The sequence below is a fragment of the Apium graveolens genome, chromosome 2 (genome assembly GCF_009905375.1).
Source record: "Apium graveolens cultivar Ventura chromosome 2, ASM990537v1, whole genome shotgun sequence".
In the NCBI taxonomy this organism is placed as follows: domain Eukaryota; kingdom Viridiplantae; phylum Streptophyta; class Magnoliopsida; order Apiales; family Apiaceae; genus Apium; species Apium graveolens.
The window spans coordinates 11,615,279-11,642,018 of NC_133648.1; positions in this window are offsets into that span (position 1 = coordinate 11,615,279).

Here is a 26,740-nt window from a genome sequence, read left to right on the forward strand (position 1 = left end):
ATAAGGTAACATGATTAAAAGGATTTAAATTCAAGGATTATGAGAGAGGATCATAAAAGGAATATAATGTATTGAGAAAGGTTAAGGGAACCCAAGTAATAAGATCCCGGGTATGATCCCTCAAACGATAAACGAAAACGAAAGTTAAGCGAACCGTATAACAGATCAGCGGTCATTAGCCAAATAATTAAAAGCTAATCAAAGAGATTAGTGGGGATGATGTCATCAAACCAATGAGAAGAGGACAAAGGAGGGAGGGTGACATCACATGGTGACATAAGCATGACCAAGCAAGTGTGTTGTTGGATGATTGTGAGCCACACAATATTTACCATGGTAACAACCTAATTAACAAGCAAAACAAACACAAAAATCAAAAGCAACCAAAACAAAAATATTTTCTTCTTCCCCCACTCTTTGCTCTCGGCTTTTCCATGAAAAGCAAAGGAGAAAATTTCAAAAATCAAGCTACACACCTTCATAATTCAAGAGGTTTGTTTCTTTAGCTTCCATAATTCATAACTAAGATGAGCCATAAGTTTAAGCTCAAGATTCCATGTTTAACATAGCTAATCAATTCATCAAAATTCTTGGTGAATAGTGTTTTCAAGAAACTAACTTTGTGTTTTCTTATGTTTTCTTCAAGATCCAAGCTTAGTAACGATAATTAGTGGTTATTTAAGGCTTCTTAAGTGATTCTCCACTCTCCAAGGAAGGTATAACCCCTCCAAACCCTAACCTTACTTTGAGTATTAGGTTTGGTTTTGTTTTTTATAGTTCATGAGAACATGATTCTTGTATGTTTAGAGTTTGGATGGAATTATAATGATTTTGGGTTATAAATCTTGGTTGTTGGTTGATGAACCTTAAGTATAATTAGTAGCTCTTGTTTGAGATTGAATAAGTTGGAAAAATCATGAGGTTATGGACTGAGTTAGTAAGGTTTGGATGAAGTTTGGTGGTATTGGTGGTTATGGGTTGATTTGTGGTTGATTGGAGTAGTTTAAAATTTGGTAATCGCGTAAACATAGCCGTCGTAATGTCCGATTTACTTTAAGACTGTTTTGTTCTTAACAATCAGGACCCGTGAACGCACTGTTAGGTTTTGACCATTGCCATGATTAGATAGTTCATGTTATGAGCTTCGTTTTGATATGTGGTTCGTTTGAATCCGATGTACGGTTTAGGAGAAACGACCATTTTAAGTAACGGCGTTTCGCGACCGAACCATTACCCTCGCCTTACTTTGAAACCTTGGTTAAGGACTTTAAATGACTAATTGGGGTATGAAACAATTATTTTAAGTGGATTAGGCAGTTGGTAAGGTACTCGCGAAAGAATCACTTTAAAATTCTTAATGGTTAATTTATTAAAAATGGTGGAGCCGAGGGTACTCGAGCGACGTAAGTGAATCGTTAAGCGCAAAAGCAAGCGTTAGAGTCTAATTGGTTAAAGTCTAGTTTCTTAAGCGACCTGGGTTTAATTCCGACTTATGTTGTTGTTCATAGGTTGTCGGACCCACTCTAAGCTTAAGTCTATCCGGGAGCACTCAGGCAAGTTTTCTACCCGTATAACTGTTGTTGTGATGTATATGTGTATATGCATGGTCTTGTGATAAATGCATATTTGTTATTAGCAAATTCTTGCGATATATTGGAGAATGTGATATGGTATATATGCATGCCTGTTTCGTATTCTTGATTTATATATCTGTTGGTTCAAATGCTTATTAGTTGCATAATATCTATGCTAGAGATAAGCAGTAGTTGCGTATACCCTGAGTATAGGGGACCCAAAGGTGAACCCTTTTCTAAAACCGGGAGTAGATGTTCCCGAGTATATGATATATATATAGTTATATATATATTGATATAGTTTTCAAAACTATTAATCGAATAAGGTTTATTCGATAACTTTATTTTATTTAATGAATATTACTTGAATATTCATTCGAGGACTTATAATTCAGTTTATATTATTTAATTAATATTATTTCGAATATTTATTCGGGGATTATGATTCCGTTTATTTTATTAATAAATATTATTTTGAATATTCATTCGAGGGCTTATGACTCCGTTTATTTTATTAGTGAATATTATTTTGAATATTCATTCGAGGGCTTATGACCCCGTTTATTTTATTAATGAATATTATTTTGAATATTCATTCGAGGAATTATGACTCCGTTTATTTTATTAGTGAATATTATTTTGAATATTCATTCAAGGGCTTATGACCCCGTTTATTTTATTAATGAATATTATTTTGAATATTCATTCGAGGACTTATGACTCCGATTATTTACTAAGTAATATTCTTTATTTTATTAAAGAATAATGTTTCGATAATCAAACATATTTTTGATTATTCAAATAAAGATAGTACTTTCGTATAAGTATATCTTTGGTTATTTAATACCCATTTCAAGTATGAGTTTAACATTTCTACTTCGATTATTTTATAGAGATTATCCTTTTTGGGAATATTATTATTTAAATAATAATATTCATATATTTTCTAATATATTGGGCTGATTTATTTTAATAAATCAGCAGTACTCCAAACATTCTTAAAAATATTTTCGAGTCTTCAAATTGACTTTTAAAGTTTAGAGCGGATCCCAAAACTCGTTTTCAAATTTAAGATCTTCCTTTTGAAGGGGACTTGAATACTCGTTCAAAAATCTAAAGGATCCGGCTCTGTGGTGTATTTTATATTCTCAATGAGGTTGTTGTTTTGATAAATGAATTGATTACTTACCCAACGTTCGGGAAGTAAGTCCATCTAATTGAGTCGGCATAAGCGACAGGCCGGGGTACGGTCTATCAAAGTGTAAGTGGCTGGGTGGCAGCCCATCAACGCGTAAGAGGCCGGGTGGCGGTCCAGCACAAGGTCCTAATGAGGTCAGGGTGATGACCGGTGGGGGATTCATCCATCTACTAGTAGAAAAGGTTACTTATTGGTATCTTTGCCTGATCAGCAAGATATCAGGTTTATGCCAAAATTCTTTTCTTTCCAAAATTCATTGGATATTGCAACTCTGTTCATACTTTACATGATAGAGGTTTTCAGGAAATGTATGAGATATATATATATATATATATATATATATATATATATCGGTACTTAATGAAGTATCTCGTAACTTCATTTCATTCAATAATATTTCAAAGATTGAATCTATTCAAATCTTGTCTTGTAGTCTCATCTATGTGATGAACTTTTGAAACTAATTATAACTTGAACGGTGGTAGTTCAAGTAGTATTCAAAAAAGATATAAGCATATTGAAGTATCTTGTAACTTCATCTTTTCAACTTATATCTCGTTAATGATTATCTTATACATGACAAAGATTTTCACAAAAACGTTGAGACAAGGTTAGATATATGAGATCACCTTGCAATGATAGTTTTATACAGTTATAAACTGGAACTCTGTGTATATTATACATGGCAGAGGATTTCAAAGATTTTGAAAAGTATATATGTATATATACTGAATATTTTGCGACTTCGTCGCGTTAAGATATCAGCTTGGTTCATTTCTTTTTGACCAAGACTTTCATGAGTACTATGAGAATGCTCATATATAGTTAATCATTATACATATTATTTTGGTGGGCTTGTTGCTCACCCTTGCTTTCTTTTTTCATCACACAACAACAGATAGAAAAGATGAATAGGACCAAGCTCCCAATTCGCGAGCGGATAGGAAATGTTCCGCAGTTTCCTATAGGCGTTGATGTCTCTGTAGCTGAGGTAGGAACTACCAATAGGCTAGGCTTTCAACTTTTGATGTACCAGACTTATGTATCTTTATCAATTGTAATAATGGCAAAGAAATGTAAATCTATTCAGAAACCCTTTTAAGGTGTAATGGCATATAATTTTGGAATAAAATGACTCATGTTATTTTTGGATATTCATCTCTGAGACTATAACTTGTGGTGTGTGTGTTTATTGTGGGGTCACAGTATAGAGTAGTTGATTGTTTATTAAGATTGGGTGTTGTTAAGGGTAATGGAACTCGTGACAACCCGGATCCCCGACCCCGGATTCGGGGGTGTTACAATTAGTTCCATATCTCTCAGGTTACAAATATCACGAACAACACCATATCCCAATTAGTCCCATCGGTATTCATAAAGCCCCTAACTGTCATATCTTGCAGTTGGCTTGGTGCAGGGGTAGTCAAATAACCATCCTCCCTATCAGGGAGCCATGGGACACTCCAAACCCTTGTACCAAGACCATCTCCAATCCGTCTTCTAGTCCCGACTTTGACAATATAGTGTGCACTCATTATACTCCTCCACACATAGCTCAGATTCGATCCAACCTGAGCGTTCGAAAAATCACCATAAGGGAAGTACTTTGCTTTCAAAATTGCTGTCACAAGTGGATTAACTTAGTAAATATTCTCCAACCCTGCTTGGCCAACATGGCTGTGTTGAATTTTTGCAAACTATGAACACCCAGTCCACAGTGTGTCTTTGGCATACATAATTTCTCCCATGCAATCCATTTTATTCCTTTTCCACTTGATCCTTTCCCCCAAAAAACATTCATTTTCTGTTCCATGCTCTCACATAAATTAACTGGGTTTTGGAACAAACTCATCCAAAAACTTGGCATCCATGTATTAATCCTACCTCCTCGTAGCGCCTAATGATAGCACTTAGACCTTCAGCACAGAGAATATACAAGTATGGGGAAATGGGTTCCCCCTATCTAATCCCTCGTTGTGGCTTTACTTCTCCAAAGACTTCTCCATTATGTAGAAAGCTGTACGACACATTCCTAATACAGACCATAACTCTATCAACCCAAAGCTGATGGAAACCAAATTTATGCATCATTTGCTCGATAAACCTCTACTCCAATATGTCGTAGGCCTTAGAAACATCAATTTTAAATCCCGCTACTCCATTTAAACCTTGTGTTTTCCGCTTAATAAAATGGTTTATTTCAAAAGCGACTAGAGCATTATCTGTTAATAATCTTCCCTCAATAAATGCACTCTGCTTCTCAGATATTATATCATTTAAGCACGGTTTGAGTATATTCGCCATCACTTTAGACAATATACGCATTAAAACATTACATAGAGATATCGGCCTTAAATCCGTCATGTGTTTCAGGTTTTTTACTTTTGGAATTAAACACACGAGATTACGATTCACCTCTCTTGGCATCTCCCCTGTAGCAAAAAATTGGTGGCAGAATTGAACAACATCACGCCCTACTATTTCCCAATATGTCTGAAAGAACGCAGGGTTCAAACCATCCAGACCTTGCGATTTCTCTCGGTGCATAGAAAAGACAGCAGCTTTAACATCATCATCTGTTATGGGCATAATTAATTCTTGGTTCTGACCATTCGTAACTTTACATACATGTTCCCTTTCAGTCAAACTATCACCATGCTCTGTCATACAAAATAAATTATCAAAATACTTCTCAATTACATCCCGAATGTCTCCATCAGTTTCTTTCCACTCCCCTTGTGCATCTTTAAGCTTCTTGATCTTATTATGCTCTTTTCTCACTGATGGATACTTGTGAAAGGATCGTGTAAGAATCGTGTATTCTTATCACCCTTCCGTAGCCAGAATTGCTTCGCCCTCTGCTTCCAATATATTTCTTGTTTCTTAAGCAGTCTTAGATATTGCATTCTCACATCATTATACTGCTGCATTCCCACTGTATCTCTTCTAGAATAAAACTTTCGAAGCTCCTTCCTGCAAATTACAAACTTAGTACGTAGCTCTTTAACTATGCCACCACACCACTCTTCTAACTTTGCACAATAATGGATCATTTTCTCCATAATATCTTCTACTCCTGCCCTATTCCAGCATTCACTTACTATATTACGACAATATGACTCTCGAATCCACATGTTCGCAAACCTAAATCTTCTCCCTCGTGGTACATAGATCATTCTATTTAATTGAATACACAAAGGCAAATGATCTGGCGTGGACACTTCCAAAATTCTAACTTCTGCACATGGGAATAACTCCTTCCATCATTTATTCGCTAAACCCCTATCAGGTCTTTCTTGCACCCACCTATCCTTACCCCTCGATCTCTCCCACGTATATTTATCTCCTGTATAGTTTAGGTCCATTAACTCACAATCCCTAACAGCCTATGCAAAACCGTCAAGCAAGTACCTTGGATCATTGATAGTGGATGTTCCAGGCATATGACAGGTGATAAGGCCCTGCTATCACAATTTGAGGAGATGGTTGGCCCTTTGGTGACCTTTGAAGACAACAACAAAGGATTCACAATGGGATATGGCAAGATTGTTTCTGAAAATGTTGTCATTGAAGATGTAGCACTAGTTGCTGGATTAGAAGTAAATCTCCTAAGTATTAGTCAATTTGCAGACAGAGGTTTTCAAGTTGTTTTCAACAAAGAAGATTGTGCTTTTATTAGCAAAAAGACTGGTGAAATTGCTCTTAAAGGAGTAAGAAAGGGAAGCTTGTTTGTTGCAGACTTAGACTTAACAAATAAGGATGGAGTGTGTTGTTTCTACACCAAGGCATCAGAAGAGCAAAACAAAATATGGCATAAGAAGCTATCTCACTTGAATTTCAAAGCAATCAACACCTTAGTCAAGAAGGAGCTTGCGAGAGACATGCCCAGTCTGGAATTTGCTCAACTGGAAGTTTGTGAAGCTTGTCAGAAAGGAAAGATGAAAAGATCTAGTCACAAGTCAAAAACTGTGAATTCCATAAGTGCACCTCTGCAACTTATTCACATGGACTTGTTTGGGCCAGTAAATGTCTTGTCCATTTCAAGGAACAAATATGCCCTTGTCATGGTTGATGATTTTTCAAGATACACTTGGGTTGAGTTCATGTACTCTAAAGATGAAACTCCAAACATTATAATTGAGCACATCAAGAAAATTGAGAAGCACGCTGAAGGAAAAGTTAGTGTGAAAAGATTGAGAAGTGATAATGGAACAAAATTCAAAAACTCAACATTAAGTGAATTATGCAAAAGCAAAGGCATTGTTCAAGAATTTTCAGCAGCTAGAACACCTCAACAAAATGGAGTAGTTGAGAGGAAAAATAGAACATTGGTTGAAGCTGCTAGAACTTTGCTACAAGATGCTCAATTGCCAACTAGTTTTTGGGAAGAGGCTGTTAATACTGCATGCTACACTCAAAACAGATATCTCATCAACAAAGCTCATGGCAAATCACCCTACTCAATAATGTCTAACAGGAAGCCTATAGTGAAACATCTACACGTGTTTGGAAGTAAGTGTTATATTCTAAAAGACAACTCTGAATATGTAGGAAAATTTGACTCTAAAGTTTTTGAAGCAATTTTTCTGGGATATTCATTGGAAAGAACAGCCTACAAAGTTTATGTGATTGATCAAAAGAAAATTATGGAAAGCACAGATGTGACTTTTGATGATGACAAGTGTCCAGGCTGGGAATGCCTTGATGTAAATGATTCTGAAACCTTTGCATTTGAAAATCTAACCATTGATAGTGATTCTGATGAGGAAGATGAAGTTGTGGCACAACAAGTGACAAATGAAGAGACCTCTGAACAATATCATGGGAATGAAAGCTCTCTTCAAACACCTGAATTTGATGGCACAAACTCAAGGGGAGAAGAAGAGAATGGAAATGACAGTCATGGTAATACTGAAGAAAATGATGAAGGCACTAGTCAACAGACACACACTAGAAAGTGGTATATGAGTCATACAGTAGAAGCTATTATTGGTGATCCCTCAGCTGGTGTGAGAACTAGGAGTGCAACTGCTAATGAATGCCTACATGCATGTTTTCTATCTCAAGTAGAGTCCAAGAAAACTGAAGAAGCCCTATTGGATCCTGATTGGATATGTGCTATGCAGGAGGAGCTGAATCAGTTTGAGAGAAACAAAGTTTGGAAATTAGTTCCTGCACCATAGAATAGAAGCATAATTGGAACTAAGTGGGTGTACAGGAACAAAATGGATGAAAATGGAATTGTTACTAGAAATAAAGCAAGGCTGGTTGCTAAAGGCTACTCACAAGAAGAGGGAATTGACTATGATGAGACTTTTGCTCCTGTTGCAAGACTAGAAGCAATAAGAATTTTTCTTGCATTTGCTGCACACTCAAATTTCAAGGTGTATCAAATGGATATCAAGAGTGCTTTTCTTAATGGTGAACTAGAAGAAGAAGTTTATGTGCAACAACCACCTGGCTTTGAAGATCCAGAATTCCCTAACTTTGTTTACAAATGACTCAATGCTCTATATGGATTGAAACAGGCACCTAGAGCCTGGTATGACACACTGTCAGAATTTTTACTCAAACATGGTTTTACCAGAGGTACTATTGATAAGACTATCTTCTACAAGAAGCATGGTGAAGATATGATCATAGTTCAAATCTATGTGGATGATATCGTCTTTGGATCTACAAATGAAAAGTTGTGTCAAAGATTCTCTAGGCTAATGCAGAGTGAGTATGAAATGAGCATGATGGGAGAATTGAGTTACTTCCTTGGCCTTCAAGTTAGTCAAAGAAGTGATGGTATTTTCTTCAGCCAAACCAAATATGTGAATGACTTATTAAAAAAATTTGGTATGGTGGATAGCTCACCTGCATCTACACCCATGTCTACTGCAATCAAGTTGGATGAAGACAAGAAAGGCAAGAGTGTGGATATTTCAAGCTACAGAGGGATGATTGGATCATTGCTTTATTTGACTGCTAGTAGACCAGATATCATGTTTGCTACTTGTCTATGTGCCAGATTTCAAGCCAATCCAAAGGAATCACATTTGATGGCTATAAAAAGGATTTTCAGATACTTAAAGGGAACTCCAAACTTGGGATTATGGTATCCTAATGGAACTGGTTTTGAAGCTGTTGGATACACATATGCAGATTTTGCTGGATGCAGGGTTGATAGGAAAAGTACTAGTGGAAGTTGTCAATTTCTTGGTCAAAGACTTGCATCCTGGTATAGTAAGAAACAACAATCTGTGTCAACTTCCATAGCTGAAGCTGAATATATAGCTGCTGGAAGTTGTTGTGCTCAGGTGCTTTGGATTAGAAATCAGCAAATGGACTATGGTCTAGTGTTATACAAAATTCCCACTATGTGTGACAATACTAGTGTCATATCTATAGTAGCTAATCCAGTTAATCATTCTAGAACAAAGCACATTGATGTTAGGTACCATTTTATCAGGGAACATGCTACAAATGGTACCATTGAGCTCATTTTTGTTCCAACAGAAAAATAATTAGCTTATATTTTCACTAAACCTTTGGATGAAGCAACCTTCACTAGACTTGTGAGTGTAATTGGAATGCTCAATTCTTCATCCTAAGGCAAAGAACTCAGCTAATGTGTTGCAGCAGATTAATTTCTAATAAATCAACCTAGTTTGATTTAATTGGAAATTAACTGAAATATGAATTATAAATATTTCAGAATCTCTGTATATTTATTTTTCTTAAAAATTCAAAAATTAACTTAGAATATTTCAAAATTCTAAGTAAACTGCTCAGTTGTTAATTTGCATCTTAAATGTGTAAAATTAACACAAGGCAGAATTACAATACTCAAAGGTATAGAGAAGTGAGTTCTCGATAAGTCAAAATGACTTATCGACAAGTCATTTTAGAGTTCTCGAGTGAGTCCTCGACAAGTCTATTTACATACTTCTCGAATGACTTCTCGATAAGCTCTATTATGACTTATCGATAAGACCATGTAGAGTTCCCCAATAGTGTCAATTCACAGAGTTCTCGACAAGGATATTTTGAGACTTATAAATAACTCAGAACTAAAATAATTTAAATTTAATGAATTATTTTAGTCAAATACTTTTGGAGAATTTATTCTGATTTCAATTTGATTCAATTCAAATAAATTAGGATTATCTCAGTCCTTTTTGGACAAACTGGGCATTTATCAGAGTTCTCGATAAGTCATTTGACTTCTCGAATGTACCTTTTTCATATTCAAAATTACTTCTCGATAAGTTTAATATCAAACGTTTATTTGACTTCTCGATAAGTATTTTACTTTTTCTATAAATACCCAGACTTCTCGATACATACACTGTACTTACACTTTCTCGAGATCTCAAGTGACCTAGCTTTCAGATAAAAGGCGATTTCTCTCTCGTTTTTGCTCCTTTCTCAAAACTCTTTCTTACCCACTGCTTCTAAACACTAAAATGGCACAAAACATTGTTAGAGCTATCATTCCAAAGAAGGGAACTAACTTTATTGCTTTTCTTGATGCTAACCAAGCCCCTGATAGTTTTAAGGGATTTATGAAGTTTCTTTCTGAATCTTATATCGCAGGTGCTTTAACTGCAAGTCCTGTGCTGTATTTAGACGTTCTTCATGAATTTTGGACATCAGCTATGACTACGACAGTTGTTCTGGAGAATGTCACTTCTATGGTGGTCACATGCACAATTGGAGGCCAGGAAATTGAGTTTTCAGCTGCTGATGTGAATACAGCCCTGAGATTGCCAACTGAGAAATATGGAGAGATGCCAACTGCAGATGAGCTGAGTGAATTCATGGACTTCATCAACTACAGTGGCTCAATCAAGTTGGCAAGCCTGAACAGGACAAACCTTAGGAAGGAATGGTCCTTTGTGTTTGATTCTGTAGTGAGGGCTTTCACTTGTGCAGAAGTTGGTGTTCTCAATAGCTCACAACAGGCATCTGAATGTTGGGGCTTTAATTATGAAGGAGCTGACTACCAAACTTACTATGCCTTTGAAGAATAGAGGTAAAGAAATCTTTTTGCCAAGGTTTATTATGTCTACTTTAGCTCATAAAGTAAATGACATACATTTGTTAGCTGGTATTGATAGTAGTAGAATTGGCATTTGTAAGCAAGTGTCCAAAATAATATTTGGCTCACTTACTTCAAAGAATAAGATGAGTGTAAGTCTTAGAATCACTCCATTTATGTTGAAAAGATTCAGGACTTATCCTTACCTTATGCCAGACATGAGGGCTCCTAAATTTGCTAGTTCAGCTATGGTTCCTGAGCATGTGGAAGCACAAACACAGACACACCAACATGGACCTTCCAAAGCTGCAGCTTCTTCTTCTAAACCACTAGATGTTAGCAAACCAACCACTTTAGTTTCTCAAAAGACTGAAGTGAGTAAAAAGAAGAGAAAGGAACCAACCCTTGTTGTTGTAAATGAGAGTGAAACAATTCAAACTGAACCAAAGTCACCCTTGGTCAAGAAACCAAAGAAAAGTAAGTTACCTGAGTTGACCACTCAAAACACCTCTGTGTCCTCCCAAAAGGGCACAGTTGAACAAATGGGGAGTAAACAGTCACTAGATGCATCCTCTCAACAGGGTGTATCTATTGAAAAGAGCATTCACCCCAATGCATCCTGTACTGAGTCAGCACAACCTGCACATAGAGTGTATGGTAGAAGAAATAAGGATGCCACACACAGTGAGGGCACATCACTTGAAGCTCCCTCATTCATTCAGGGGGAGCTGCCAACACTCGCAACTGAGCAAACTTCTCTAATCTCTCAAATTTCTTCATCATATAGAGCACTTGAATCTGATTCTCAAGTGCACCAACACTCAAGTGACATGGTTCATGAAACTGTGCTCACCACCAGAACCAACATCTAGATGGTGAGAGGCTACTAGCTGGGGTGGACCTTGATGACGACATCACAAACATGGAGGTTTCATCAGTTTTTACTGAAGACCCCATGGTCACTCTTGCACCTTCATGTGCACAATCATCTTCACATATGAATAGGTTTAAGGGTAGTACTCTTGAGGGAGAGCTATCTAAATTCTCTCCAATTCAATTGGAGGTTCCTCTAGAAGGAACAACTCCCCTCAAAACCCTAGCTGAAATTTCCTTGACAGTTGAAGCTAGGAGTACAATGGCCAATGACCTTGTTATGGGAGAGGCAAGTTCATCACATTTATGTGACAGTGCTCTACAAGGTGCACAAAGGTTTGAGGCTGGTGTACATGACAGTAACCCAGTCAAATCCTCTCCAATTCCAATGGAGGTTCGTACTATATGCGGTGAACAACAAACTGTCAAAACCACAGGTTTATCTGTGAGTCAAACTGTGACTTCAGTCACAGCAGGTAATGTAGACATTTCTCAACAACCATCCACATCTCAATCCAACCAACCACATGTCATAGCTCAATGGCTACAATGTAACGACTGGGAAAATTACGTCTGTATTATATTATATTTGTAATAGATAAGGTGTATTAATGTGTTAGTTATGTGTGATTATCTGTTAAACCCTAATCGCTACGTGTTACGTGTATTCCGTGTCATTTCTCCTTTTTAAGGTATTTTCCAGATGTTTTATTTCACATTCATAGGTTTCATTACAAACGTTTTACGACCCAAACAATAATTTTAAAGCCAGTATTTCAAATAAAATAATGGGCCTTATTTTTCATCAAACAATAATTTGATCATTGTTTAATCGCCGGAGTTAGCCCGCCGGCGTCGGGATTTTTCTGGGCAGCCGCGTTGTTCTTCGTCGACCCGGGTTAGACCCGGTGTTCGACCCGGTTTCGATCCAAAAATTCCCCAACTCGTTTATCTGAAATGTGTTTCTGTGATTAAATTTATTTACTTTTATTTTTATAAAACAGAATTTAATTTTGTAAATCATAAAAATCAAATAAAAATAATCAGATTAAAAATGTGAAATATTTTGTAAATAATTTCTAAATAATTTTATTAATTTAGAAATTCGAAAATATAATTATTTAAGTAATTATTTAATTATTTAATTATTTATTAATGTAATTATTTTTTATTTTTTATTTTTATTTTTTTAATTCTTTAATAAATAAGATTATATAATTAGATCGATTAATTTGATTATTGATTCGATAATTAATCGATTCAAGCGAGTGACTCATAATTATTCGAGTAACGTTTCGAATTTTAGGAATTCGGAGTATGAGTATCAATTTATATATTTACTTTCGTTTAGATTACGTATAATTATTCATAGCGAATAATTATTTAAAGTTAATCCGTCTAATCGAATAATTTATAATAAATTTTATTTAATTCCGAAAATTAGGAAAGATAAAACGAATAACTAGGAATTATACGGGTAATTAAACGATAAGTTTGATAATAATTATTATTATGCGGACGATACTTAATTATTCGTATAATATCGTAATAATTATTCGTAATGATTAATTAAATACAGATAGTTAATTTAAATCGTATAAATTGTAATAATAATTGTAGTGTTTCGATAATTATGCAAGAAATGCGAATAACTAGTAGAAATACGAGTAGTGGATTGTTGAATTGAATTCTGATTCGAATAATAGTGTATTTACTCGATAGTTATTGTACCAGCTGATTGTATCGATTATTTATTTATAAATAATCGATCTAATCAAATAAATTATAATAAATTATAAATAATTATAATAAATTTGTGATTAATCCTAATAATTAGGGATTAATTATTTTAAATTATTAAATAATTACTTATTACTTATTTATTAGTTATTTATTATTTATTAATCATTAAAAATGATTAATTATTTCGATAATTAATCAAGTAACCTTCAATAAATCATAACTTATTCATTTTAACTCCAAAAATTATAGAAAAATTATTTTTGACTTTGATTTTTCTTAAATAATTATTTTAGGATTTAAAAATTTGTAATAATTATTTATATTGAATAATAAATTGAATTATCAGTGTTAAATTAATAATAATTCAACCGTTAGTCCGAATTGAGCGAAACGAAAGCCATTTTACTCAGAAAAATGAATTCTTTTCATTAAAAATAATATGAAGACCTAATTTCTTCTAGAAATTAGTTGACTTTATTAATTGCTTGATTATCAGTCAAAATGCGTGTCGAGACGAGTCCGAAAAATTCCGGAAAAATGGGAAATGAGGCAGAAGGTGACCAGTGGAGCAATCAGCGAGTCGATTTTGATTCTAAAAATTAATTTAACTATAAAAATGATTATGTGCTTATGTGTATTATGTGGTTAATCGAGTCTTACTTGCTTATATGTAATATATGAGTCAGTCATAAGCGTATGGGTAGATAATAGGAACGAAATGAAGTCGATTCAAGATGCAATTGAAGTACAAAATGATTTAACCAGTCTATTTTGCTAACAGAAGCTAAGCCATCAAGGCAGGTTGAGTAGGTGGTAGACGAAAGTGATTTAATTGCAGTGAGTCGCGTAGAAGGCAAGTTTCTCCCCTATTCTACTTTCAGAATAGTAATATTCATTTCAAATTCTTATTACGCTTGTACTCTTTTAATTATTTTATTCATATTCCATTTCGATTCTTGATCTATTCTTTCCATTTAAATGCGTTGTTCATATTCCGATTGTCATTCACAATTATTGATATATTCTGGTGATTAGAATATATCAAAGCATACCGATTGTTCCGGTTGCTATTCCAGGGACTGGATACTAGTACTTTGGGGATTAAGTTTACTTAATCCTAAGGACCGGAACATAACCGAATCCTTGAGATGGGTCGTAGTGCTTGGGTGCCCGACGGGATCTATATAGTGAGATATAGATCTGCACTGTATCCTGGCTGATCAGCAGGGTATAGCTGCGAACTTGAGTCCAGTTTAGTTCGTTTGTATTCGCCAGTAATGGCCTTCTTTCTATTCTCGTAAGGTTATATCTTTGCAGATATTCCTGGGTTACGGATTCATTTAAATTACTTTAACACTATTTATATTTTGTGGACTTGTTGAGCAATTTTTGGCTCACCCCTTTTGTTGTTATTCACCTTATTATTTTCAGTTAAGAAGGAATATGAAACCCATCAGGACTCGATTGGTAAAGAAGCGGGTCAAGCCTCGGGATCCTCTCATACCCAAGGTGTTTATCCCAATCCAGGAAGAAAGCTTTGAGTTGCCCGAGCAGGTGGAGTGTTAATAGATAGTGTGTGTGTGTTTGAATAAAAGATGAATTTAGTTTAAAATGAATTAGACAATGGTTTGTAATAAAAAATAGTTTGTGAGATTTTAAATGTTGGTTTGTAATAAAAGTAGTTAGTGGTTCTTGTTTTCATACTTCAACCTAAAAAGATCCTGGTTAGAATTAAAGGGGTTTAGTTTCATTTCTTTATTATTTGTTAATCAGATTGTACAGGTTTGATAATTAGCTAGTAACCCCCAGACTTATACCCCGGGTCTGGAGGGTGTTACAATTTGGTATCAGAGCTGTAGGTTTGGTCCCTGAAAACAAGAACATTAGGGTTAAGATAAGATAGGGAGATCACATAGGATATGAATAGTAAATAGGGAGATCGCTGTTAGGATTTAGGTCAGGTTAGAATATAAAAGTATAAATATTAGGATTGTTTAGTGACCTTTTCTTTTTTTTGGTATATTATCAGATGGCATCTTCTGGTTATTCTGCATCTTCCGAGAGGACAGTTACCGAGCCAGCGGCACTAGTTATACCTCCAGTATCTGAGCATATGTTTCCTCCTCTACCACCTCCACCACCATTACCACAGGAGCCTGTACCACCAGTACAGGGGATAGTACATGACCCCATAGAGATGTTTGATCCCTTTGAGTTCTTTGAGCCGATGGTTCCTTTACCAGTTGAGCATCAGTTTATACAGGGTATTGAGCAGGAGTTACCACCACCACCATTACTACCTCATATACCAGTGCATGCCCCAGAGCCGGATGTGTTTCAGATGATTCCAGTCGAGGGGGATGGGAGAGCATGATGTGGATCTACAGTTAGGATTACCGCAGCAGGGTGCAGGTATACCGAGGGTTCCTTTACAGGAGTCGGTAGGTTAGGTTGTTCAACCGTATATGGTACAATACCATGAGTATAGAGTTATGAGGGATGATGTGGAGTATTGGCGGGCACAGTGTCGAGAGATCATGCATCTATTTGATCAGAGGGACAGAGGACCGTTAGCGGCCCTATAGCCGGACTACTATATGAGACAGAGATTGCAGTCGGTGTTGATGAGCGCCACTTGGGAGCTTGATAATTTGACCCATGAGGGACCACCTTCTTTCGCAGAGTTCTACAGGATATTCCGCTTGGCACAGACCTTGGTCCAGGCACTTAGAGAGGAGCTTAGACATATTCCGCCTGAATTTTGAGACAGTTTCAGTTGAGACAGTGACTTCAGAGTACAGATGTATGTGGCACCCTCCAAACCCGTGTCAGAAGTTTGGGGTCCACAACACATACACAATATATAAACCTGTATATGAAATATTATTTACAATGACCCTGATTTATATAACCACGGATCGCAATAGGTTAAAGTATGAAAACAAGCCACAACCTTAACTTTTATTACAACGTACTAAATCCCAACTAATTTAACTTACAACTGATAATGAAATCATTCTTACAATCTCACTATCTCACTACCGAATAAGCTCATGCTAGCTCGATCCAACTCAATCTGGAATCCTAGCTCGTACATTGAACTGGGAAACCTCGCTATCAACCATATTTTTCTTAACTGTAGAATACATAAAAAGATTTGCAAGAGTGAGCTAACTAGCTCAGCAGGTCACAATAACAATAACTGAGGTTAATTAATAATCAAACGAGATGAATCAGAGGAATCAAGTTTCTTGTTAAACAATCATTAGAATTGGATATTTATTTTAAATTTTAAAACCAAGGTTAGGCTGCTGATCAGTCACGCACTAACCCCGAGCAAGGCACACAACTCTGCTCTATATACTGGATCCAAGGCACACATTGGCCTATAATTGACCACGAATCTGGTCCACATTTAGAAAACTATCCAATTCTAAAATAATTCATTGTAATAAACAATGTAATTCAATAAGCAAGATCATAATCAACAGTGATAAAGTATTTGTATAAAAACGTAATGCGATTCATGAGTATCACAAGGGTATATCAAGGTATGTATATGAAATGGTTTTCAGCCCGTAAGAGGATCAAGTATTAGACGAATATTGATTTTGCAAGGTTTAGTTCTTTGATGTTATAAAGAATGGTTGGGGTATAAAAGTTTCTGTGTTTTCAAATAATTTTGTTTTAGTGTTTGGTGTTTGGTAGTTATACATTTGGGTAGTAGTATCATATTTGTGTGGTTTGGTATCTGAAAATCAACAAATGATGGTTTACAAAGAATAAGGCTTACGGCTCAAAGTTCAAATGATGTGATCCGGTTTCAAGGCTATATGATTCAAAGTACTCGCAATATAAAACATAATTATTTTGAATGCTTAACAATATGTCACAAGAGAATTTAGAAATAATTGCACTGTATCTCGAGAAAGGTTTAGAAGTACTTGCCTTACAGGGCTTTACAACTATTACTGATCGACTCTGAGCCGACTCTGCCGCTCAGGCTTTATTGTCTATCCACTAAATCACCCTGGATTCGACCTGAACACTTAAGTCCTTTGATTGGAACCTTACTGAGCTTTTCGACTGACCACCAAACTATTTTTCGTCCAATGCAAATTCTCGGGCCTTCCGACTAAAACCTACAGAGTCGAAATACCCTAATTTAGACTTCCGATTATGCTTGACATATCCTCACTAACAATCTACCCTTGTGTTAACAAAATCTGACTCGTAACACATACATTATTATATTACAGGCATTAGTTAGGTTCACATTCTCGAAAATCGATTCGGTGCTCGTTTCCAGAAAATATGCATATTTGTCCTTTTACGAAATTAGGGTTACTGAGTTTTGGACAGGACATTTACCACAACATACAATCAAGTTCGTATAAAGTATAAGTATATATATATATATTCACTCGACGTCCCGATAAGATGTCCCGATAATTATCGGATACGCTCCCCCATTTCCATAGTTGATTTCCCGGAAATCGGGCAGCGTCTCCTTTATTTATCCGACTACCCGTCGAAACATCAATCGACGTCAAATCCCAAACACAACAATCGCAACAATTATCCAATCACATTTCAATTCCACAAATCCCAACCACTGATTTAAACCAACTAATTATTATTATTCGCATTTTTACATTTATTTCTTTTAAAATATTAGGACTCAGAATCGCGTCATCACAGTCCACCGTCCGCTCATCGAAATTCATTGCGGACGGCGGCGAAACCCCGGAGGTACCCAATCGGATTTCCAATCCCGGTTTCCCCAATCACATTTCAGAATAATTATAAATTAATGATTCGAAATCAAGGATGTTTCATTCAAATATACCACAAAAATTATCATATAATTCGAACAACCCAAATAATAAGGTTCGAATTAACACAACACACAACTATTATTCGCACATAACAGCATCCAGAATAACCGGCCGGAAGAATGTCAATAGGCCGGAGAAACAAACCGGAAATCACAAAGGACCCAAGCGGCAATTAAAAAAAATCGCCTCTCTGAGAATATATACTCATGTATACACGTAACTGGAAAGAAGCCAAAAGAAAATCGAGCAACTGATTACCAGAACACAGCCATGGCGTCGCCAGAAAAGAGCAGCGGCGACCGAAGCCGGAGAAAGGAAGGAGAAAAACGAGGACAAAAGAGGCTCCCTGTGTTCTGTTTTTTTTGTAAAAATAAGTCATAGCTTGCCACGTTTCAAAACAATTGAAACTCAGCAATTTAGTTAGCCTGCATGTGATACACGTGTCCTGGCTCGCTTTTACACAATTTTTGATTCGTTTTCTCGGGTAATTTTACGAATCCATTACACTTTAAAGTTTATCAAAAATTGAAATTTTAATATCAAAAATCTCTAAATATTCAAAAGTTCATTAAAAAAAATCATAATTTTTAGAGCATTTTTGAAAAGCAACTCGTACCCGCATTTTATAATCAACGAACCGAGCTGCACTTAAAACAAATTCATAAAATCACGGAAACAGTCTTAAAACGTTACAAATATCCCGAATTAAATAAAAACGTAAATTTTGAAATTTTAAAACAATTTCTGAAACGCAATTTATACGCGCTTTTCTCAAATAAACGAATCAACGCGCGGGTAAAATTAATCCCAAAAATTCCCAAAATAATTTTAAAATTCTCAGAATATTCCAAACTTAGATAAATATGAGTTTCATAATTTTTTGAAGAATTCTGAAATTAAATACAAATTTTACAATTAAATGTAATCAGAAAATCATACAGGGCTAAATAATTGATAAAATATTGATTTTTAAATTTTATAAAATCCCAAAAATAATTATTGTAATTATGAAACCATAAAAGCAAGTTTTGAGACATTCCAAATATTTATGCAAATAAATCTGCCCTAAAACCACGTTTACAAGTAACAACAAGACAATGCAGCTCAATAAACAATTATACAAATAATCCTCGTAAACCACTAACCACCCATAACTAATAATAAAACAATACATGGCCGACAAAACCCATACATATATTTTATTTATTTAATCACTCAATAATTACACATTTAGATATTAAAAATATACGAGTCGTTGTAATGTATATAGAGGCAGCATAGTATAACCTAGTGAGTAGTGTGTATGCGTGTATTAGTAGATTAACCTGTAGTAGGATTTTGACCTGTAGGGGTAATATGACTTGTAGCCGTAGTGATTACCAGTAGCACGAGACTTTTTGTATCAAACATTTACACCTGAGGCTGGTGTCACATATATATAAACTGAACTTTTCATTTTCTTTTATTTAAATTTCAGTCTTTACAGTTTTACAGCATTTACTTTCACTTTATTGTTTTTCCAGTTTTTCATATTATAATTCCGGTTGAAAAAGAAGAAAAAAAAAGAGAGAGAAAAGAACAACCATTTTACTTAACTATTTACCTTTCCAGTTTTTATATTCAGTAACTGTTTTCTTTATTTAAAGCATGTTGTTAATACATGACAAATTATTTTCTTACATACTGTCAATTGTTTATTAAACTGTTAAAGAAATGTCACTTGTTTTATTATCAGAGGAAGATGGCACCAAAAAGAAAGACTAGGGATGAGACCTCTAACAGCAATTCCGAAGGTCAGACTAATGAGACCATGAACCAAATGTTTCATCTGATGCAACAACAGATGGTAATGATGCAGCAGCAGATGCAACATCAACAACAGCAAATCCAACAACAAATGTTACAACAGCCACCTCGTCCGGAGCCTCAATTACCACCAACATTACCTCTTGTTATTTTTAAGCAATTTCAGGTAGTTAAACCTCCAGAATTTGATGGGTCTACTGAACCTATTAAAGCCACCACCTGGTTAAAAGAAATAGAGAAAACGTTTGTATTAGTGAAGATAGGTGAGGACCAGAAGACTGATTTTGCTAGTTACTTGTTGAAGGGAGAGGCAAATTATTGGTGGGAATCTAAAAAGGCTTTAGAGGGTGAAGATGTTATTGCTTGGGATAGGTTTAAAGAGTTGTTTTTAGAGAAGCATTTTCCTCGCTACTTGAGAAATCATATGCAGATAAAGTTTTTGGAACTGAAGCATGGAAATATATCTGTAACAGATTATGAAGCCAAATTTAATGAATTGGCTAGGTTTGTTCCAGAACAAGTGGACACTGAAGAGAAACGAGTTCAGAGGTTTCAAGAGGGATTACGACCATGGATTCGGGGACAGGTTGCAGTTTTTGAATTAACAACATATACCGTTGTAGTCCAGAAAGCCTTGATCATCGAAGGAGAAAGTGAAAGATCTCAACGAGACAGAGGACGGGGAAGTTTCCGAGACCGTTCCAACAGGAAGCCGAGATTTCAAGCCCGGACAAATTTGAATTTCAAAAGGATAGGAACAAGGTACACAAAAAGCAGGTAATCGTTTCCAAGCCTCCAAACAGCAGGGAATTGTTAAGGTTTCAGTGCCGTATTGCAAAACTTGTGGACGCAAGCATACCGACATATGTATTAAAGCAGATGTGACATGTTTCAAATGCAAGCAGAAAGGGCACTATTTTAATGAATGTCCAACAGGAAAAACAACAGAAATCACTTGTTACCAATGCGGAAGGAAAGGGCATATCGCTAGGAATTGTAAAGGACCAGCAATGGCAGCCAGTATCCCGAAAATATTGGCATTACCTCCACCACCGTCGCCGAATCATCCCAAAGCAAGGACTTTTAACATGACAATGAAAGAAGCAGTGCAGAGTCCGAGTGTTATTGCAGATACACTTTTGGTGAATTCAGTAAGTTCAAAAGTATTAATTGATTCTGGAGCTACCCGTTCATTTATTTCTGAAGAATTTCTTGATAAATCACATTGTGAAATAAAATGGTTGGGCGAGACGTTAATTATAAAATTAGCGAATGACGACCAAGTTCCAGTGGATCGAGTGTGTCATGCGTGTGATATCGAAATAGCTGGACATCATTTTTTTGTAGACTTAATTCCTTTTAAGCTGGGAGAATTTGATATCATTTTGGGAATGGATTGGTTAGCATGTCATAATGCTCAGATAGATTGCGCGAATAAGAAAGTCAAATTGTGAACTGCGGAAAATGCAACGGTAATATTCAAGGGCGAGAAACAGCGGAAGAAATTTCTCACTGTGATGCATACTAAACGATTGCTTCGACAAGGTTGTGAAATGTATATAGCTTACGTCTTAGATACTGAAAAAGGAAGTCCTAGAATAGAAGACATTCCAGTTGTGTGTGAATTTTCGGACGTCTTTCCAGACGAGCTTCCAGGGTTACCGCCAGATCGAGAAATCGAGTTCACGATTGATCTAGCACCAGGCACATAACCAGTATCGAAAGCTCCATATCGAATGACTCCAGTCGAGATGAAAGAATTATCAACGCAACTGCAAGATCTTCTAGACCGAGGCATCATAGGACCTAGTGTATCCCCATGTGGTGCACCGGTGTTATTCGTGAAGAAGAAGGACGGCAGCATGCGATTATGTATCGACTGTCGGGAGTTGAATAAGCTCACTATCAAGAACATGTATCCTTTACCGAGAATTGACGATTTGTTTGATCAGCTAAAAGGAGCTGAATGGGTTTCAAAGATAGATTTGCGATCAGGCTATCATCAATTGAAGATTAAAGCCGAAGATATTCCAAAGACTGCGTTTTGTACAAGATATGGACATTACGAGTTTTTGGTAATGGCATTCGGTTTGACAAATATGCCAGTTGCATTCATGGACCTGATGAACAAGGTATTCAAGAAATATTTGGACAAATTCATGATTGTATTCATTGATGACATCTTGATTTATTCCAAGACGGAAGAAGAGCATGCAGAACACTTGAGGATAGCTTTGGAAATTCTGAGGAAAGAGCAATTGTACGCAAAATTCTCAAAATGTGAATTCTGGTTGAAAGAAGTACAATTTCTAGGGCATATCATCAGTAAAGAAGGCATCCAAGTTGATCCAGCAAAGATTGAAGCTGTGTTGAATTGGGAAAGACCAAAGACACCGACAGAAATTCGAAGTTTCTTGGGATTGGCAGGGTATTATCGAAGATTTGTCCAAGATTTTGTGAAAATAGCAGCACTGCTGACCAAGTTAACTCGAAAAAGTGAAAAGTTTGTATGGAATGATAAAAGTGAAGAAAGTTTTCAAGAGTTGAAGAATCGGTTAGTAACCGCACCGGTACTAGTATTGCTAGAAGAGAAAGGGAATTTCGTCATTTACAGCGACGCTTCGTATCACGGACTAGGATGTGTATTGATGCAGCACGGTAACGTCATCGCATATGCTTCGAGATAACTTAAACCTCATGAACAAAAATATCCCACTCATGACCTGGAATTGGCAACGATCGTATTTGCATTGAAGCTTTGGAGACATTATCTCTACGGTGAAAAATGTGAAATCTACACGGATCATAAAAGTCTGAAGTATATCTTTACGCAAAGGGAGCTGAACATGCGACAATGCTGATGGCTGGAATTGATTAAAGATTACGATGTCACGATCAGTTATCATCCAGGGAAAGCAAATGTTGTAGCAGAGGCGCTGAGCAGGAAATAAAGATTGGATCGGTTAACTTCATGCGAAGAATTAGCCAAGGAATTCGACAAATTGAAAATCGAGATTCGTATTCCCAATGAATCTGCAGAAGCTAGTTATGCTACGACTTTCCAACCGGAGTTGCTAGAGAAGATTCGTCGCTATCAAGAAGAAGTGATGAATCAAGATGACGACCTAACGGAAGAAGAGATCACAACTCAGAAAGATAATGAAGGAATTTTACACTTCGCATCGAGAATCTGGATCCCTAGTGTGGCAGAATTAAAAGAAGAAATAATGCGAGATGCGTACAGTTCGAAGTATTCTATTCATCCAGGAAGCACAAAAAATGTATCGCGATCTGAAGGAAAACATTTTGTGGCCGAACATGAAGAAGGAAACAACGGAATGGGTAAATAAATGCTACACATGCCAGCGAGTTAAAGTGGAACATCAACGTCCGAGCGGATTATTACAACCGTTAGACATTCCAGAATGGAAATGGAAACATCTAGCGATGGATTTTGTAGTAGGTTTACCGATGACTAGGGCAAATCATGATGCGATATGGGTAATCATTGATAGACTCACGAAGTTAGCACATTTTCTACCGATTAACGAAAGATTTTTGCTCGACAAGCTAGTGCACATATATCTCAAGGAAATTGTGATGCGACATGGAGTTCCAATATCTATCGTGTCTGATCGAGATCCTCGTTTCAACTCAAGATTTTGGAGACAATTTCAAGAATGTCTTGGAACAAAGTTAAACATGAGTACCGCTTATCATCCACAAACCGACGGGCAAAGTGAAAGAACTATCCAAACAATTGAAGACATGCTACGAGTTTGTGCGATCGATTTCGAAGGCAGTTGGAATGAGCATTTACCTTTGGTGGAATTTTCTTATAATAACAGCTATCACGCAAGCATTGGAATGCCACCTTACGAAGCACTATACGTGAGAAAATGCAGATCACCAGTACATTGGGATGAAGTTGGAGAACGCAAGATTTTGGGTCCAGAATTAATCCAACATACTAAAGAAAAGATTGAACTCATTCGGAAGCGACTCGATGCAGCACAAAACAGGCAACGCAAATATGCAGACCAAACAAGGAAGGATATGGACTACCAGGAAGGAGAACACGTATTACTCAAAATATCGCCATGGAAAGGATTGACCAGATTTAGTAATAAGGGTAAATTGAAACCACGATATGTCGGACCTTTTGAAATTTTGAAGAAAGTAGGAAAATTTGCGTACGAATTAGCTTTACCGCCTCATATGCAACATATTCACAATGTGTTTCATGTGTCGATGCTTAAGCAATATAATCCTGATTCTAGGCATGTAATATAATATGAACCGATAGATATCCAACCTGATTTGTCTTTTGTAGAACAGCCGGTAAGAATTTTAGATCGGCGAGAGAAAGTATTGAGAAATAAGTCTGTATATTTAGTGCGAGTGTTGTGGAGAAATCCTATGGTTGAAGAATCAACCTGGGAACTTGAAAGTGAAATATTAGAGAAATACCCTCATTTGTTTTCGTAAAAGATTCTGAGGACAGAATCCTATTAAGGGGGAAAGAATGTAACGACTGGGAAATTTACGTCTGTATTATATTATATTTGTAATAAATAAGGTGTATTAATGTGTTAGTTATGTGTGATTATCTGTTAAACCCTAATTGCTACGTGTTACGTGTATTCCGTGTCATTTCTGTATTTTTAAGTTATTTTCCAAATGTTTTATTTCACATTCATAGGTTTCATTTCAAACGTTTTACGACTCAAACAATAATTTTAAAGCTAGTATTTCAAATAAAATAATGGGCCTTATTTTTCATCAAACGACTTTTACAATCGCATTATTCTGAACATCTAGATATTTTATAAATTTTCTCGTTTTACGAAAAATGACTTTTCCGGGCCCCATTGGGTGTTAAAACCCCCACAAAAATCATATTTTTATTTTTATAAAATTATAGGACTTTTATTTATATCATTTCTTTGTATTTTTGCAAAATTCACAATTTTTGGGAAATTTTGGCATATATATTGCATATATAAAATATTTGTAAGTTAAATTTTAATACTAAAAAATTATGAAAATTAGGGCCAAATATTTTTATTAAATGTATAATTAGCCCAAATTCAGGAATTAGCTATAATTAAATATTTATTAATTTAAATGTATAATTAGCTATAAATACCCTATTTATTATTAATTTAATTAATTAAAATCAGAAAATTCAGCAATTTTCCCCAAATTTCCAGAATTGGGGTTCTTGAGTTCGTGGATTCAAGCAGTGATTTCATCGTGTTTCTGATCTCCAAATCAAGCATGTGAGTAGTCAATCGAAAGCTCTTGATCTCTACTTTCTATTTCTGTCATCAATTTTGTGTTTTGTTGCTTCGATTTTCAAATCGATTTTTAGGGTTCTTGAACTAAATTGGGTATTTGCAAATCACTATGTTTTGGTTGATGAAAGTTATATGAATAGATTGCCCAGGTTGTGTGGATGATTATACATATTTTTATTTAATTTTTCTATTCCCGGATTAGTGAATTGTGTTTTTGGGTTTTCAACCCGTTTTTAAATTCGGGTTTTAAGTTGGGATTATTGTTTGAAGATTCTGTTGATATAGTTGTGTAGATCGTTGAATTTACAGTAGTTTGGCACCGGTTTCGCGTGATTTGGTTCCCTATTTAGGGACGTCGGAAAACCGCCGTTACCGGCGGTGTTCTTAAGCTTTTCCTGCTGTAGTTCGATGTAGGAGGCTGAAGGACGACGGGGGGAAGCCGTTCTGTGATGCTGTGAGCCAAAAACGGTAAAGAACGAGCCGGAATCATGACGGTTGATTGTTGTTTAATCGCCGAAATTAGCCCGCCGGCGTCGGGATTTTTCTGGGCAGCCGCGTTGTTCTTCGTCGACCCGGGTTCGACCCGGTTTCAACCCGGTGTTCGACCCGGTTTCGATCCAAAAATTCCCCAACTCGTTTATCTGAAATGTGTTTCTGTGATTAAATTTATTTACTTTTATTTTTATAAAACAGAATTTAATTTTGTAAATCATAAAAATCAAATAAAAAAAATCAGATTAAAATTGTAAAATATTTTGTAAATAATTTCTAAATTATTTTATTAATTTAGAAATTCGAAAATATAATTATTTATTTAATTATTTAATTATTTAATTATTTATTAATGTAATTATTTATTATTTATTATTTTTATTTATTTAATTCTTTAATAAATAAGATTATATAATTAGATCGATTAATTCGATTACTGATTCGATAATTAATCGATTTAAGTGAGTGACTCGTAATTATTCGAGTAACGTTTCGAATTTTAGAAATTCGGAGTATGAGTATCGATTTATATATTTACTTTCGTTTAGATTACGTATAATTATTCATAGCGAATAATTATTTAAAGTTAATCCGTCTAATCGAATAATTTGTAATAAATTTTATTTAATTCCGAAAATTAGGAAAGATAAAACGAATAACTCGGAATTATACGGGTAATTGAACGATAAGTTCGATTATTATTATTATTATGCGGACGATACTTAATTATTCATATAATATCGTAATAATTATTCGTAATGGTTAATTAAATACAGATAGTTAATTTAAATCGTATAAATTGTAATAATAATCGTAGTGTTTCGATAATAATGCAAGGAATGCGAATAACTCGTAGAAATACGAGTAGTGGCTCGTAGAATTGAATT